The 15,528-nt window shown below is 47.0% G+C and overlaps 1 protein-coding gene and 1 non-coding gene across 3 annotated transcripts in view; both read right to left on the bottom strand.

The window, feature by feature from the left end:
- The window catches only part of LOC126299075 (rho GTPase-activating protein 7), a 1,286,633-nt gene that overhangs the window by 92,315 nt on the left and 1,178,790 nt on the right, over window positions 1-15,528 (bottom strand). The window lies entirely within an intron of this gene.
- Trnas-gga (transfer RNA serine (anticodon GGA)) lies at window positions 3,179-3,262 on the bottom strand. Its single transcript is given in 2 exon segments — window positions 3,179-3,213; window positions 3,223-3,262. It is a non-coding gene; the product is annotated as a tRNA-Ser (tRNA).

Genomic DNA, 15,528 nt, shown 5'->3' with positions numbered 1-15,528 from the left:
TAAAACGTGCTGCAAGTATCCTGGTGTAGATCTTGTAGTCGCAATTAAGAAGGGTCAGTGGCCGGTAGGCCTGTATCCCTGTGCCGCCAGATGGTTTGTGGATGGGGATGATCATTCCTTCCACGAAGGCGGGTGGAAGAGGCACGTTGGGAGACATCAATTCGCAGTACATGGCAGTCCATCGTGGAATCATGAGATCTTTAAATGTACGATAGAACTCTAACGGAAACCCGTCGGGCCCCGGCGATTTGTGCGACGCTCCCTTATCAATCGCTTCCATTACGTCGTCAACTGTGATTTCACCTGTTAGCTCCAGGTTGGCCGGCTCGTCGAGACACGCGGAGAGCGTTCGTCGGACCTCCTGAAAGGCTGGCTGATCGTGTTCCGCTTCTTCATAGAGATGACCGTAGTGTTCCACGAAAGCGTTGGCAATATCTTTTTGCGTTGTCATGCGTCGACCATCTGGCAGTACGACCGTCTGTATTAAGGTTCTGCGGCTACGTTGTTTTTCTCTGATAACGTGATACATCGACGGTGATTCTCCACGGACTCGTTCAAAGGCCCTTGCACGGATTGCGACTCCCTCCAGACGGCGGCGCGTTATGGAAATTATTTGGGCCTGTGCTCGTTTTATACCGGCTCGACGCTCCTGTGAAGATGCTTGTACAGAAAGTTCGCGGAGCATCGTGAAATAAAATTCCGTCGTGTGTCGCCTCCACATCATCTGCTCTCTTCCGTATGCAATTAACGCTCGGCGCAATGCAGGCTTAACGCATTCCAGCCACCACTGCAACGTCGTCGGATATGTCGGGAGGCGTCGTTCACACACGTGCCAAGCATTTTCGACTATGCGTCTGCACTCAGGTTCCCTGAGGTGTGCTGTATTCAGTTTCCAAACACTGCGACTCCTCCAAACTTGTTGACGACTCAGGGAGACCGTGCAAATATATGCTATGTGATCTGAAAAGGCGACAGGCCACAATTCCGCATCGAGGATCGCAGGTTCGAGACGACGTGTTACGTAAATGCGATGGAGCCGACTTGCAGATTGACTCGTGACGTAGGTGTATCCACGTCTGTCTCCATGTATCTTCTCCCATGTATCAATGAGATTCATGTCCTGTATGAGTTGTCGCAGCTCCGGGCATGAAGTATAACGTGGGTGTTGATCCTTTGGTGCGAGCACGCAGTTGAAGTCGCCTCCAAATAAGACATTTTCATACCGACCTAAGAATAGTGTTGCAATCTCCTCTGCGTAAAATCGGGATCGGTCGCGCCGTCTGTCGGACCCCGACGGTGCGTAAATGTTAACGACCCGTACTCTCAGCACTGTGAGAGCCAGTCCCCGCGCTGACGGCAGGTACACCACGTCCTCGGCTACTATGCCACTACGTAGAAGTATCGCTGTTCCGCTGCCGCCGTCGGTAGTAGGTGTAATGTACGTATCGTACTCATAGAGGTCGGGGAAGCTCTCAACACATACTTCCTGCAGCAGAACGATGTCGACGTCTGACGCATGCAACATGTCTCGTAATAACTGCAATTTTACAGGCGTTCTGATCGTATTAATATTAATAGAGGCTGTTCGATATGCCTGCCGCTGTTCCTCAGTGCGTAAAGCGCACATGAACGCTTATGTTAATTTGTGTGCTGCTGCCCGGTGACCTGCTGTCTGTGCGTCAATCTGTATCTTCTGCGCGGTTAACATCCGGTGGACGCAGCACTCGCCATTGCGGGTGCGTCGTCAGTGTGTGGGTCAGCATCGGATTCGTCGGCCCAGTTACTGTGCTGGAGGTCCAGCTCCCGTCGCGTGTCTCCGGCCGGGCTGACCGAAGGCGGTGGCGTTGCTGCGGTGGGTGGAGGGTCTCCTTCCGTCGGCTTTCCGTCCGGTGTGTCTGTATTCAACCCCTGTCTAGCGTGATTCGCGTCGTACTGCTGTGTGGGGGGTAGAACCTCCCGTTGCGCCTCCGGATGCACTGTATCGACGTTACACCCAAGATCGTCTGACATGGACTGCAGTAAGCAGGTATCCGACGGCGCTAGCCGTCGTTTCTTGTGGCGCTTCGGCGACCGTTGTTTGCGCGTGTGCGCCTCCGTATCCGAGTGCGGAAGTGACTCCCGGTGCTCAGGGACGAAAGCAGCTGTCGGCACAACCGCAGGATCAATTTCCATATCTCCTACCGATCCTTTCCGCTCGGTTAAGGGCGTCGTCGGCGCCGGAGCGGCAGAAGTGTGCGTCGTTTCGTCACTGGAGGCGGTCTCTGCTGCAGTCGGTTGCCGTAAACTGTCAGGATTCTGTACCTGGTCATTCTTCGGGATGGGATCTGTTCGGAATGCGTCCGCATACGTTAGTGGCAGCGGCGTCAACGTGGACGTAGGTACAGGTTCGCCATTTGGAACTTGCACTATCCTCTGCTGCATACATTCGGAACGCACGTGGCCCTCTTTCCCGCATCCTGAGCATGTTTTGGGTTGTCCATCGTAGATGACTATAGCTCTGCATCCGCCGATGAACAAGTACGAGGGTACATGTTGTGTCAGTTCTATTCTGATTTGACGCACCCCATTGAGAACGGGGTAAGTCGTGAAGTTGGACCATTTTTCCTGAACGTGGCTGAGCACTCTTCCATACGGGCGCAAGGCGTCAATGACCAAGTCAGACGGAACCTCGAAGGGAAGTTCGAAAATGCGTATGTTTCGTAAGCCCAGTCCTGCATGATCAATAGTTACTTCTCCAACATGTCCATCAGAGTGACGAAATTTGAGTCCATGTTTAGTATCTCGGACGATTCTGTCACATACTGCATCGTTAATCAGCTTGACGTAAACGACACTGCTCACTATGGAGAGGTGGATTCCGATAAGTTCGTTGTAGTCAAGTTTAACTTCGTATCGTAGGAACCTGTCTATTTCGTAGGCTTTCGGTCTCGCATATACATTCGAAAAACTAATCTTGAGAGTCGACTTTCGGTATGCATGTGCCATTCTGTATCGAGTCGTCTAAACGCGCGAGTACTCCGAAGAGGTAAACAACTGCGCGAGCGCGAACTACTCCGGCAGGGACGTAAACAGACGTCCGTGCCGTAGCACCGCCGAAGGCAGATTAATATGAGGTTATCAGTCCCCTAGACGTAGAACTACTTAAACCTAACTAACCTAAGGACATTACACACATCCATGCCCGAGGCAGGATTCGAACCTGCGACCGTAGCGGTCGCGCGGTTCCAGGCTATAGCGCCTAGAACCGCTCGGCCACCCCGGCCGGCCCCACCTACCCAAGCACGACTCACGCCCCGTCCTCACAGCTTTACTTCCGCCAGTACCTCGCCTCCTACCTTCCAAATTTTACAGAAGCTCACCTGCGAAACTTTCAGAACTAGCACTCCTGAAAGAAAGTATATTGCGGAGACATGGCTTAGCCACACCCTGGGGGATGTTTCCAGAAAGAGATTATCACTCTGCAGCGGAGTGTGAGCTAATATGAAACTTCCTGGCAGATTAAAACTGTGTGCCGGACCGAGAAAGGCAAAGGTCCCGAGTTCGAGTCTCGGTCGGGCACACAGTTTTAATCTGACAGGAAGTTTCAGTCTTTACGTTGTATATGGCTTAGGAGTTTTGTGTTTTCTCACAATATTTCGTTGGATCAGAGGCAGTGGCCCACCAAAAATTATGAATCCACACAAAAAAGAAAATAAGAATTCGCGTCAACCGTATTTTTAAACAAATAAAAAATATTATGCAGTATTAATTATTTATCTACAGTAAAATTCGAACATGATACGTGTATACCTTCGTTTTCTTCTCGGCGTTCGTCCTACATTGGAGCAGGGTGCACCTGCTTCCTCATTAACTTCCATCTTGCGCGACCTTTGACGTCTTGATCGATGTAAACGTCATTTCAAAGCGCTTCCTTAATTAACATAATTAACGACAGCGTTTTGATAATCACGAAATTTTGAAGTATTAGTTGAACATGAATTCACAGAGTATCAAAGTAAGTCAGATTTATGAACTTGAGCTCTTAACTTGTTTGTATAGTTAATGTGATACAGAGTATTTTGTACCAAAAAACTGTTACTAAACCCATTTTGTTCATGTGCACATATAGCACAAAGTCATGTAAAGCTTCCAAGGCTCTTCTAATCCTATGTTCTTTTTTCCAATATCCTACTTATTCGCACAAGTGTTAATGCAAAGTTCAGTTTGTCAGACAATACTTTACAAAGAGAATATTCGAACAGCATCTATGAAATTCAGAACTTGCTGTGAATTCTTTGGAGGTGTTGGTAGCGCAATCCAATCGTAGACCAGCGAGTAGCCGTGAACAGTAGCATTTTCTAGTTTGTATACAGTATTTAGATTAGACATGATATTACGTACTTCTGTGAAGAAGTGAGCAGTAACTGTATATTTCCCTGTCTTGAGCAGTATTTCTTAACTTTTTTAAGTGCTTGTGTATTTTTCCGAGAGTAAGTGTAGCGCGAACTGACTTTGCAGGCGTGGTGTTGTAGTCCTTGCAATGAACAGTAGCCAGCAGTACTAGCCAGTAGCAGGAGCAGCAGCAGCAGCAACAACAACAACAGCAACAACAACAACAACAGCAACAACAACAAAAGCAGCATCAATAGTACTCAGTTTGTATAGGGTGCGTAGTTTTCGCATTTTATTACGTGCTTCTACTTGAAAGTGATCAGTAGCTGTTCATTTACAGTCTGTGATGAGCAGTTCTTTTCACTCCTTTTAATTTCTCTATTCTGCGTAAGTGGGTGGAAAGATGGTTTATTGTGTGATTATACTATTGTCGAACAATCACTGGAAGCATTGTCCGGCGGCTTAGCTGAGTAGTAACGTGTTTGGCTGCCATGCAGAGATCCCGCGTTCGATACCTGGCCGGAGCCCCCCTCCCCCCACCAGTCCACTGGTGGACTGGGTGTTCTGTTGTCCTCACCATCCTATTATCATCACCGACGCGCAAGTCGTCCAATCTGGTGTCACCTGAAATAATAATTACAAGCCGGTGGCCTAAGTTCCCCGGATGGGGACAAACGATCATTTCATTTTTTCCTCGAAGCATTCACATCCATTAAATATCTGGTAGTATCGATACGGAGTGATTTAAAACAGGAAAACCACATAAAACTAACAGTATGAAAGGCAGGTACAAAAATAACATTCACTGAAGAAGCCTCAAAAGTACTGACCGTCCACGCGGTAGACAGTTTACAAAATCCTAATTCCACCAATACTTGAGTGTGGTTGCTCAGTTTCAGATTCTGAACAGGTGGAACTGACTGAGGAAATGGAGTGGATCCAAAGAAAAGTCTCGCATTTCGCCACTAGTTCGTTTAGTAAGAGCGGAAGCGTCACAGAGAGAGTCATTAAATTTCAGAGGCATACGCTACAAGATTGGCGTTGAGCATCACTGTGGTATTTACTGTAAAAACTCCAAGAACGCGCGTTTGTCGATTAGTCAAAAAACATATTTCTTCCTCCTAACGCATTTCGCGAAGAGACCAGGAAGATAAAGTTACAGAGATCCCCGCTCGTTCGCAGATTTAGCAATAGTCGATCTTCCCGCGCACCATTCACGACTGCAGCGGGAAAGGGGACAAATGACAGTAGCACACCGTAAGGTGGCTTCGTCATATGGCTACAGATGCACGCTTCAGGAGTACGTATGAGCAAGGTTCCGAGATAACAGCAAAACATTACACATGTATATTGTATGGAAACTAAAGAATTTTTGGGACCAGTCATAAAGGTGACAGAAGAAAGACCATAGAGCATTCAAGATGGTGAAAGAGTATTTCGGAATGGAGCAGGTAAACATTTTACTTTTACATAATCTTTCAACGGCCTCATTCCTTCTTCACGAAAGCTATAGAAGTGAGTAAGTATAACAGGTGTTAAATTAGAAATTTGAATAATAACAACATTTGATTGAAATGAGAAGTAGGAAAATATTTATGTTAACTGTTTTACTTGATCTGTGTTTTGAAAACTTATTAACTATCTCATGACAATCAATAATTTAAAGCAAGCTTGATCTCTAAACAAAATGTAAAGTTGGGCATTTCAGGGTTCCTGGTACGCCTGCCATTCAAACCGCTAATGGTAGGAGGAGAAATAAAACGTCAATCACCGGACAATATGTAAATAGGCATATTTGGTTCAATTTCTGTATCTTCATGTAGCACGGACATAAGTATTTTTTAACATGTGCAAGTCATCCTCCATCATATAAAGTGCCGGTAACTATGTAAATATTGTCACACTGTGCAGGAGCACACGACACGTTGCCGAAGTCATTGTCACGTACTGAACATAACTGTGGCCACCTGCAGATGGGCATAGTCGATAACGGCTAGGAACGGTGGACGATAAAAGGTTCTAAAAAGTTATTCGGGTAGGTTCCGATCCCTCAGGAATCTTTAACTGAACAACGACCATAAAGATCAACATTCATCACGGATAAAATGACATTTGTACATCGTTTACGATTCAAATGGCTATGAGCACTGTGGGACTTAACATCTGAGGTCATCAGTCCCCTAGAACTTAGAAGTGCTTAAACCTAACTAACCTAAAGACATCACACACATCCATGCCCGAGGCACGATTCGAACCTTTGACCGTAGCGGTCGCGCGGTTGTAGACTGAAGCGCCTAGAACCGCTCGGCCACAGCGGCCGGCTACATCGTTTATCGTAGGGTTCTTAACTCACTACGGGGAGTGCCAGAGCGAAACTTTCAATGAACACAGTCCGTTTCTTCTATATTGTTGTCAAAATAACCAATTTTACTATCTACTTTGAAATACACATTCATCTTCGTCTTTCTTCTCATGAAGCAGTCCGAAAGGTAATCCCATGCCACGAATGCAGAGAAATACTTTTCAATGCGAAATGATCTAAATAAGCTGAAGTGATACTGAAAAACGCACAAATCTCACTTTCTGTTCGAATTTTAGCAAATCCAGGAATCTAAATTCTAGTCTCATTGTACCTCAGCAGGTCGCGAAATATTATGCAGTGGGGAACTGGAGAACGCAACTGGAAACGCAGTTCCAGCCATTACAGATTTTATTGCCCATTCCAGGCGCTTCTTCCGCTACAGATTTACGGACATCTCTTGTTTGGCGAGCGTTAATGGCTGTTTGGAGCAATCTACATCACCCTCAATCAGGAACTTCTCCAATGAAATTATAATGCGTAAAAAGAAAATTCTGATTTTCGTATTAATTTCAGCAATCACAGCGGAGAAAAGCTGTTACGTACACAACATTTTTCGAGTTGTTAGTTACTGAAACAGTGAATATATTTTATCGGTCATATCGAAATAGGTTCGGAACAAATTTCTCCGACGAAATAGTCATTTTTCTGCTAGACTGACTTCTTCTCTCGCGTGAAGTATCTAAATTCATTCGATTGGTGATTCGAAAATATTAAAAGAAACGTAATTCTAAAAACAAGTACTCTACGTGTGCCAAAAACACCTCCTGGAAGTACAGCGAGTGTTCTAGCTTGATCTCTTTCAGTTTCAGCTGATCTCAAGTACTATGCTGGTCTTTTCCAGGTGAGTTTCTCTTCTGGACAAAGTTTGGTTCAAATGGCTCTGAGCACTATGCGACTTAACTTCTGAGGTCATCAGTCGCCTAGAACTTAGAACTAATTAAACCTAACTAACCTAAGGACATCACACACATCCATGCCCGAGGCAGTATTCGAACCGGCGACCTTAGCGGTAGCTCGGCTCCAGACTGTAGCGCCTAGAACCGCACGCCCACACCAGCCCGTGGCAAAGTTTCCAAGACTTATTGAAATATATCCCAAATTTAACATGTTGATCTAGATCAGTTGGGCAAGGCTAGGTAAGGAAACAGGTTGTGGGCTCCTGGCCGAATCATCCTGGGAGGATCAGGGTAACTACAGAAAACGTAGGGATGTGAGTGCTACTCCACTTCCATTGTTTCAAGTACTCACCCCTACCTCCAATAAGATGCTTCTGCGCTAAATATACACTCCTGGAAGTGGAAAAAAGAACACATTGACACCGGTGTGTCAGACCCACCATACTTGCTCCGGACACTGCGAGAGGGCTGTACAAGCAATGATCACACGCACGGCACAGCGGACACACCAGGAACCGCGGTGTTGGCCGTCGAATGGCGCTAGCTGCGCAGCATTTGTGCACCGCCGCCGTCAGTGTCAGCCAGTTTGCCGTGGCATACGGAGCTCGATCGCAGTCTTTAACACTGGTAGCATGCCGCGACAGCGTGGACGTGAACCGTATGTGCAGTTGACGGACTTTGAGCGAGGGCGTATAGTGGGCATGCGGGAGGCCGGGTGGACGTACCGCCGAATTGCTCAACACGTGGGGCGTGAGGTCTCCACAGTACATCGATGTTGTCGCCAGTGGTCGGCGGAAGGTGCACGTGCCCGTCGACCTGGGACCGGATCGCAGCGACGCACGGATGCACGCCAAGACCGTAGGATCCTACGCAGTGCCGTAGGGGACCGCACCGCCACTTCCCTGCAAATTAGGGACACTGTTGCTCCTGGGGTATCGGCGAGGACCATTCGCAACCGTCTCCATGAAGCTGGGCTACGGTCCCGCACACCGTTAGGCCGTCTTCCGCTCACGCCCCAACATCGTGCAGCCCGCCTCCAGTGGTGTCGCGACAGGCGTGAATGGAGGGACGAATGGAGACGTGTCGTCTTCAGCGATGAGAGTCGCATCTGCCTTGGTGCCAATGATGGTCGTATGCGTGTTTGGCGCCGTGCAGGTGAGCGCCACAATCAGGACTGCATACTACCGAGGCACACAGGGCCAACACCCGGCATCATGGTGTGGGGAGCGATCTCCTACACTGGCTGTACACCTCTGGTGATCGTCGAGGGGACACTGAATAGTGCACGGTACATCCAAACCGTCATCGAACCCATCGTTCTACCATTCCTAGACCGGCAAGTGAACTTGCTGTTCCAACAGGACAATGCACGTCCGCATGTATCCCGTGCCACCCAACGTGCTCTAGAAGGTGTAAGTCAACTACCCTGGCCAGCAAGATCTCCGGATCTGTCCCCCATTGAGCATGTTTGGGACTGGATGAAGCGTCGTCTCACGCGGTCTGCACGTCCAGCACGAACACTGGTCCAACTGAGGCGCCAGGTGGAAATGGCATGGCAAGCCGTTCCACAGAATAGCAGCCTGCATTGCTGCGAAAGATGGATATACACTGTACTAGTGCCGACGTTGTGCATGCTCTGTTGCCTGTGTCTATGTGCCTGTGGTTCTGTCAGTGTGATCATGTGATGTATCTGACCCCAGGAATGTGTCAATAAAGTTTCCCCTTCCTGGGACAATGAATTCACGGTGTTCTTATTTCAATTTCCAGGAGTGTATGTCCCAGAGTATGCATGCCTGGCGATGAGGGTATCACTGGCAAACATTTTGCTTTCGAATGAGAAATGAGGAGCTAGCTGGTAATTAACAACTCAGAACAAAATGGTGAAGTAGTTAGTAGTTGGTGTTGCAGACAAGGAACACAAACGTCTCGAGGCTACCGGTGGCAATTGAGAAATAACATTTTGTCGAGGAGATTTAAATAGAGAATAATATGAAAATGAGCAGTTTCACACTTCTGAAATGTCTTCCTTGATGTCTATATAACCATAACAATCACTTACAATTTAAGTGAAGGACCGTCCTTTCCCAAGTAATTATCGCAGTTCTACGCTTACTAGGTACGTAACGAAGGGTGAACCTACGAGTAACCTGAGTTCAATAAACCGAGACGCTCGTTAGTCGCTACCGTTATAATTTGGAAACCGGTATGGTTCTAAATAAGTCACTGGCAACCTGACTCCACCGTAGTCAGCCATGCAGCAGGTCCTTGTGCCTAGACAACACTTACTAAGTGTCTTCCTTTTCTCTGAAATAGCGTAAGATACTGTAAGGAGGCACGGCATCTTACGGGAAATCTGCAAATAGAGATTCCGCAGTTGACTTCACATATCCATGAAGCCTTCCTACCTAAACAGTATTTCAGATGCCGCATTGACGACGTTCTATCCACTAAAAGTGATGAAGTAGTATGAGATGATTGGCTGGGAGACACCGAGCGGCAGGTTAAACAGCCTAATTGGAAAGGTTTTTCCTACCCCTGGCTCTCTGGCACCTGTTCTTCTGGAAGTGTGAGATTTGTGTGTTAAATGTATATGATAACTGTAGATAACTGTAATGCGTGTGTGTTTAGTGTGGTGTCATGTTAGCGTTGAATGACGAGAGAAGGGAGAGGGTGGAAGCAGGCGCCGGCAGAGGGTAATTTCCTGTTAACATCGGTTTAAGGGCGTTGTTAGTAAATATCGTGCTTTTACAGTTTTCATTCACTTCGTATCTAGTACTGCCTACGTTCAACGAACTTCGATCGTGTTATTTTACGTCTGCTCAACGCACCGAAAGGGAAGTTTTACTGATTATTGCTTTACTACAGATTAAGTGTGGTGTAGTGCTTTTTATTTTACTGTAAGAGTAGCGTCATATGTGACAAATATGTATGTCTGTTGCTGTAGATTGGGGGAAACATGTCAGGACTGTAGGGTGGTGTTTCGGGGGGGGGGGGATGCAGTGGGGAAGCTAAAAATGTGTATATGATGCTGTTCTTTAGAGTTGTACGTTATGTAGTCGAGACAAGAAGATCGTGGTACACGGGAAAATGATTTGTGCCCTCCCGTCAGAATTACAAATGGTATATTTTGAATTACATAAGGTGAAGAGGGGAAGAGACAATAATGGGAGCTAGGTGAAGATGACGAATAATAGGCAAAAGGAGGGAACCTCAGAAATCACATTTCAAATTCCGGTTAGCAATCAGTTTGACTTGTTACCTGAAATAGGGGAATATTCTCAAAATGTTCAAATGTGTCGGAAATCTTATGGGACTTAACAGCTAAGGTCATCAGTCCCTAAGCTTACACACTACTTAACCTAAATTATCCTAAGGACAAACACACACACCCATGCCCGCGGGAGGACTCGAACCTCCGCCGGGACCAGCCGCACCGTCCTTGGCTGCAGCGCCTGAGACCGCTCGGCTAATCCCGCGCGGCGGGAATATTCTCAGCCAGTTTTCGACTTTGAGGCTAAGTCGGTAGGAAAGTCACGATGAAAGAAAAGAGTCTTGCTATTATGGAGCAGTCACGGAAGAGGTGTAAGTCAACTGCTACAGGAAAAGCTAGGTGTAGAATTCCAGGTCACAGCCATCGTGAAACATAGAGCTAAGTTTAGCCACGTGGCAGAGAGCATAGGGGCCTTGTGAAGAGATATTGATGGCGAGGTTAATGTGCTTATTGTACGAGGAGCAGGAAACAGCCTAGCAAACAACTTAGAATATATCATAAACGATGAGCTGGTGAAAACAGGAGAATCAACAGCACATACTGGTGTGGCGTTTGTCGAAGTTTTGCAGCGACATGAGCAGCGCTGTGTTAACGCGCTGTTAGCCGTGTGAACAAAGAACTGAGCAAGTTGTTTTTGATTGAAAGAAAGTCTCATACCTGTGCTGTGCCTGTTGCTGCGATTGGGACTTGGGGATACACTAATCAAGGCCTGCACCTAAGTAGGGATAAGGAAAGGTTAGCTGAGCACCTTGTAGAAAGTGTAAGGGGGGCCACGAGCACACAAGATAAAATTCTTGAGAGTATTGGAATCAGAGGGGCACATTTTTTAGGTTAGAGTCAAATTATAGACTATGAGTATTGAAAGAAATTCGAGCAATACAAGACCATAATACGCATAACAGTTTCCAGGAAAATAAAATTTAAAAAAAATGGCTCTGAGCACTATGGGACTTAACATCTGAGGTGATCAGTCCCCTAGAACTTAGAACTGCTTACATCTAACTAACCTAAGGACATCACACACATCCATGCCCGAGGCAGGATTCGAACCTGCGGCCGTAGCGGTTCCAGACTGAAGCGCATAGAACCACTCGGCCACACTGACCGGCAAATAAAATTAATTTTTCATCAGAGCATTTGAGAGTTGGAAAGCAAGATAGATGGGCTTATTGCGTGCTTAGAAGATCTGAAAAATTCTGAAGGGGTGATGTTCTGTGCCCCTCTGAACACGACGGATGACATCAGTGTCACATGTCTCCATTCCACGAGACATTGCGAATAGGTTTGAAACTGAATCCAGGACAATGGTGCAAAGTATGCCGATTAGGAACTTTTCACCACCATTTCCGTCAGCGCGTGACGTACCCGGATGGGCGCCCATCCAAGTATCGACCACGCCCGGTGACCTGATGGGAACAGGTGGAAGATGTAGCAATGCCGTTGGCATGTCGTGTCTAGTGCCTGGTTGGTTTGAGCAGATCAATCAATCCTGGAGGCTCTGTTTTAAGTGTAACAGTGCTTTCAATATCAACCAACGAAATAACTTCCAGTGTGAGGTACCCATACAGTCCTCACTACTTGTCTATGATTTCGCTGTTTTCTTCTCCAGCTCTAGCCTTGCATTAACTGCCCGCATATCGAAAATCAATGTTGCGATATAGCAGAAGTGGGTAGAGAGTAGCGACTTTAATTTATTTTTGGAAGAAATAGTTCGTTCTGATTTTATCCATTCTCATCAGGTTTTGAAATGTACGAGGGCGTGCTGAAAAGTATTGCCGCCGAATTTTTTTCGTGAAAACTCTTCGAGCTTTTTAAATATAACAAACGTTATTAACATTCTACATCTTTATTCTTCACATTTAAATATTTATTTACCAACATAGTCAAATCGGATGGAACAAAGTCTGGACTCTGTGACGGATGACCGATGACGGTGAACCCAAAGCGTCGGATTGTTGGAGACGTTGCAGCGCTAATGCGTGGTTTGGCTTTGCCATGCTGAAGGAGAGGCTGCCCCATGTGTGGACGAATTCTTTGAATTCGAAGCTCGATTACAGCACACTGTTCAGCACGCATCGAGATAGTTGCACTATACACCGCCATGTTACACGCTACAATTCAGAGTCCTCTAGCGGCAGCGGGGTGCAAATATATAGACATGAAGAATAAAGAACTAGAATGTTAATGACGTTTGATATATTTCAAAGATTTACGAGTTTTAAAACAAAAATTCAGTGGCATTACTTTTCAGCATGCGCTCGTAATTTCAAATGAGGGACACCGTTCTATGTTTTTGAAGATTGTGTCAAGTGTCTGGGCTTCACTTTATGTCATAGTGAAATGTTTGCCATATACAGGGTATTTCAAAAATGACCGGTATATTTGAAACGGCAATACAAACTAAACGAGCAGCGATAGAAATACACCGTTTGTTGCAATATGCTTGGGACAACAGTACATTTTCAGGCAGACAAACTTTCGAAATTACAGTAGTTACAATTGTCAACACAGATGGCGCTGCGGTCTGGGAAACTCTATAGTACGATATTTTCCACATATCCACCATGCGTAGTAATAATATGGCGTAGTCTCTGAATGAAATTACCCGAATCCTTTGACAACGTGTCACAGTGTCAAGTGTCCCCACAGAAAGAAGTCACAGGGGTTCATGTCTGGCGAATAGGGAGGCCAATCCACGCCGCCTCCTGTATATTTCGGATAGCCCAAAGCAATCACACGATCATCGAAATATTCATTCAGAAAATTAAAGACGTTGGCCGTGCGATGTGGCCGGGCACCATCTTGCAGAAACCACGAGATGTTCGCAGTTTGTACTGCCACATATTCACGAAGAATGTCCAGATAGTGAGATGCAGTAATCGTTTCGGATCTGAAAAATGGGCCAATGATTCCTTTGGAAGAAATGGCGGCCCAGACCAGTACTTTTTGAGGATGCAGGGACGATGGGACTGCAACATGGGGCTTTTCGGTTCCCCATATGCGCCAGTTCTGTTTATTGACGAAGCCGTCCAGGTAAAAATAAGATTCGTCAGTAAACCAAATGCTGCCCACATGCATATCGCCGTCATCAGTCCTGTGCACTATATCGTTAGCGAATGTCTCTCGTGCAGCAATGGTAGCGGCGCTGAGGGGTTGCCGCGTTTGAATTTTGTATGGATAGAGGTGTAAACTCTGGCGCATGAGACGATACGTGGACGTTGGCGTCATTTGGACCGCAGCTGCAACACGGCGAACGGAAACCCGAGGCCGCTGTTGGATCACCTGCTGCACTAGCTGCGCGTTGCCCTCTGTGGTTGCCGTACGTGGTCGCCCTACCTTTCCAGCACGTTCATCCGTCACGTTACCAGTCCGTTGAAATTTTTCAAACAGATCCTTTATTGCATCGCTTTTCGGTCCTTTGGTTACATTAAACCTCCGTTGAAAACTTCGTCTTGTTGCAACAACACTGTGTTCTAGGCGGTGGAATTCCAACACAAGAAAAATCCTCTGTTCTAAGGAATAAACCATGTTGTCCACAGCACACTTGCACGTTGTGAACAGCACACGCTTACAGCAGAAAGACGACGTACAGAATGGCGCACCCACAGACTGCGTTGTCTTCTATATCTTTCACACCACTTGCAGCGCCATCTGTTGCTGAAAATTGTAACTACTGTAATTTCGAAAGGTTGTCCGCCTGAAAATGTACTGTTGTCCCAAGCATATTGCAACAAACGGTGTATTTCTATCGCTGCTCGTTTAGTTTTTATTGCCGTTTCAAATATACCGGTCATTTTTGAAACACCCTGTATAAGGAATGTCAAGGACAAAACCTCTACAGGCAATCCTCATAGGTCGAACCTCAGCCTCGACCGTCACCTCACCTGGACTCCCCATTTCCTTACGATCGAACACAAAGCCCACAATAGACTGTGCCTCCTGAAACTTCTGTCCAGCTGGACATTGGGACTGCGTCCCTCCACCATTCTTCACACCTACAAATCCCTGACCTGCCCCATCCTTTGTTATGCCGGAATTGCTTGTATTTCCGCTCCTCCCAGATTTTATAAAGCTCTCCAAATCCTAGAACGCCATGACCTCCACCTCACCTTCCATATCCGTCTTCCATCCTCCACGCAGATCCTCTACAACTTCATGCCCTTCGCACATCTACTTTTCCTCGAACGCATTTGCACCCTGTACGTTGTTTGCCGACTCAATCCCCCCTCCGTGTGGTGTCTTCTATCCTCTCTACCACCAGTCCGTTGCCGCACCTTTACCGTTGTGTCCCGCCCTCTCTCCATCTCCACACCCTCCACCTCCTCTCCATCTCCACACCCTCCACCTCCTCTCCCAACGCAACTTCCAGCACCTACCCCACCCCGATGATGAGCTTCGCCCTGATCTCTACCCCTCCTACCAACTCTGACCCCACCTGCGCTGGTATGACACTTCCTTTTTGCCGCACCGACACTCGAACTCGGGGCTGGCAAGTGCTGTACCGAGCTACTGTGAAGTCTGGAAGATAGGTGACGGGGTACTAGCGGAAGTACAGTTGTGAGGACGGATCGTTAGTCGTGCTTGGGTAGCTCAGTCGGCAGTCTGCCTTTGGCAGCTGTGCAGTGCGG

The sequence above is a fragment of the Schistocerca gregaria genome, chromosome X (assembly GCF_023897955.1).
Source record: "Schistocerca gregaria isolate iqSchGreg1 chromosome X, iqSchGreg1.2, whole genome shotgun sequence".
Classification (NCBI taxonomy): Eukaryota; Metazoa; Arthropoda; class Insecta; order Orthoptera; family Acrididae; genus Schistocerca; species Schistocerca gregaria.
Note: the sequence above shows the minus strand (reverse complement) of the source record. Positions and strands in the feature narration are given on the sequence as shown.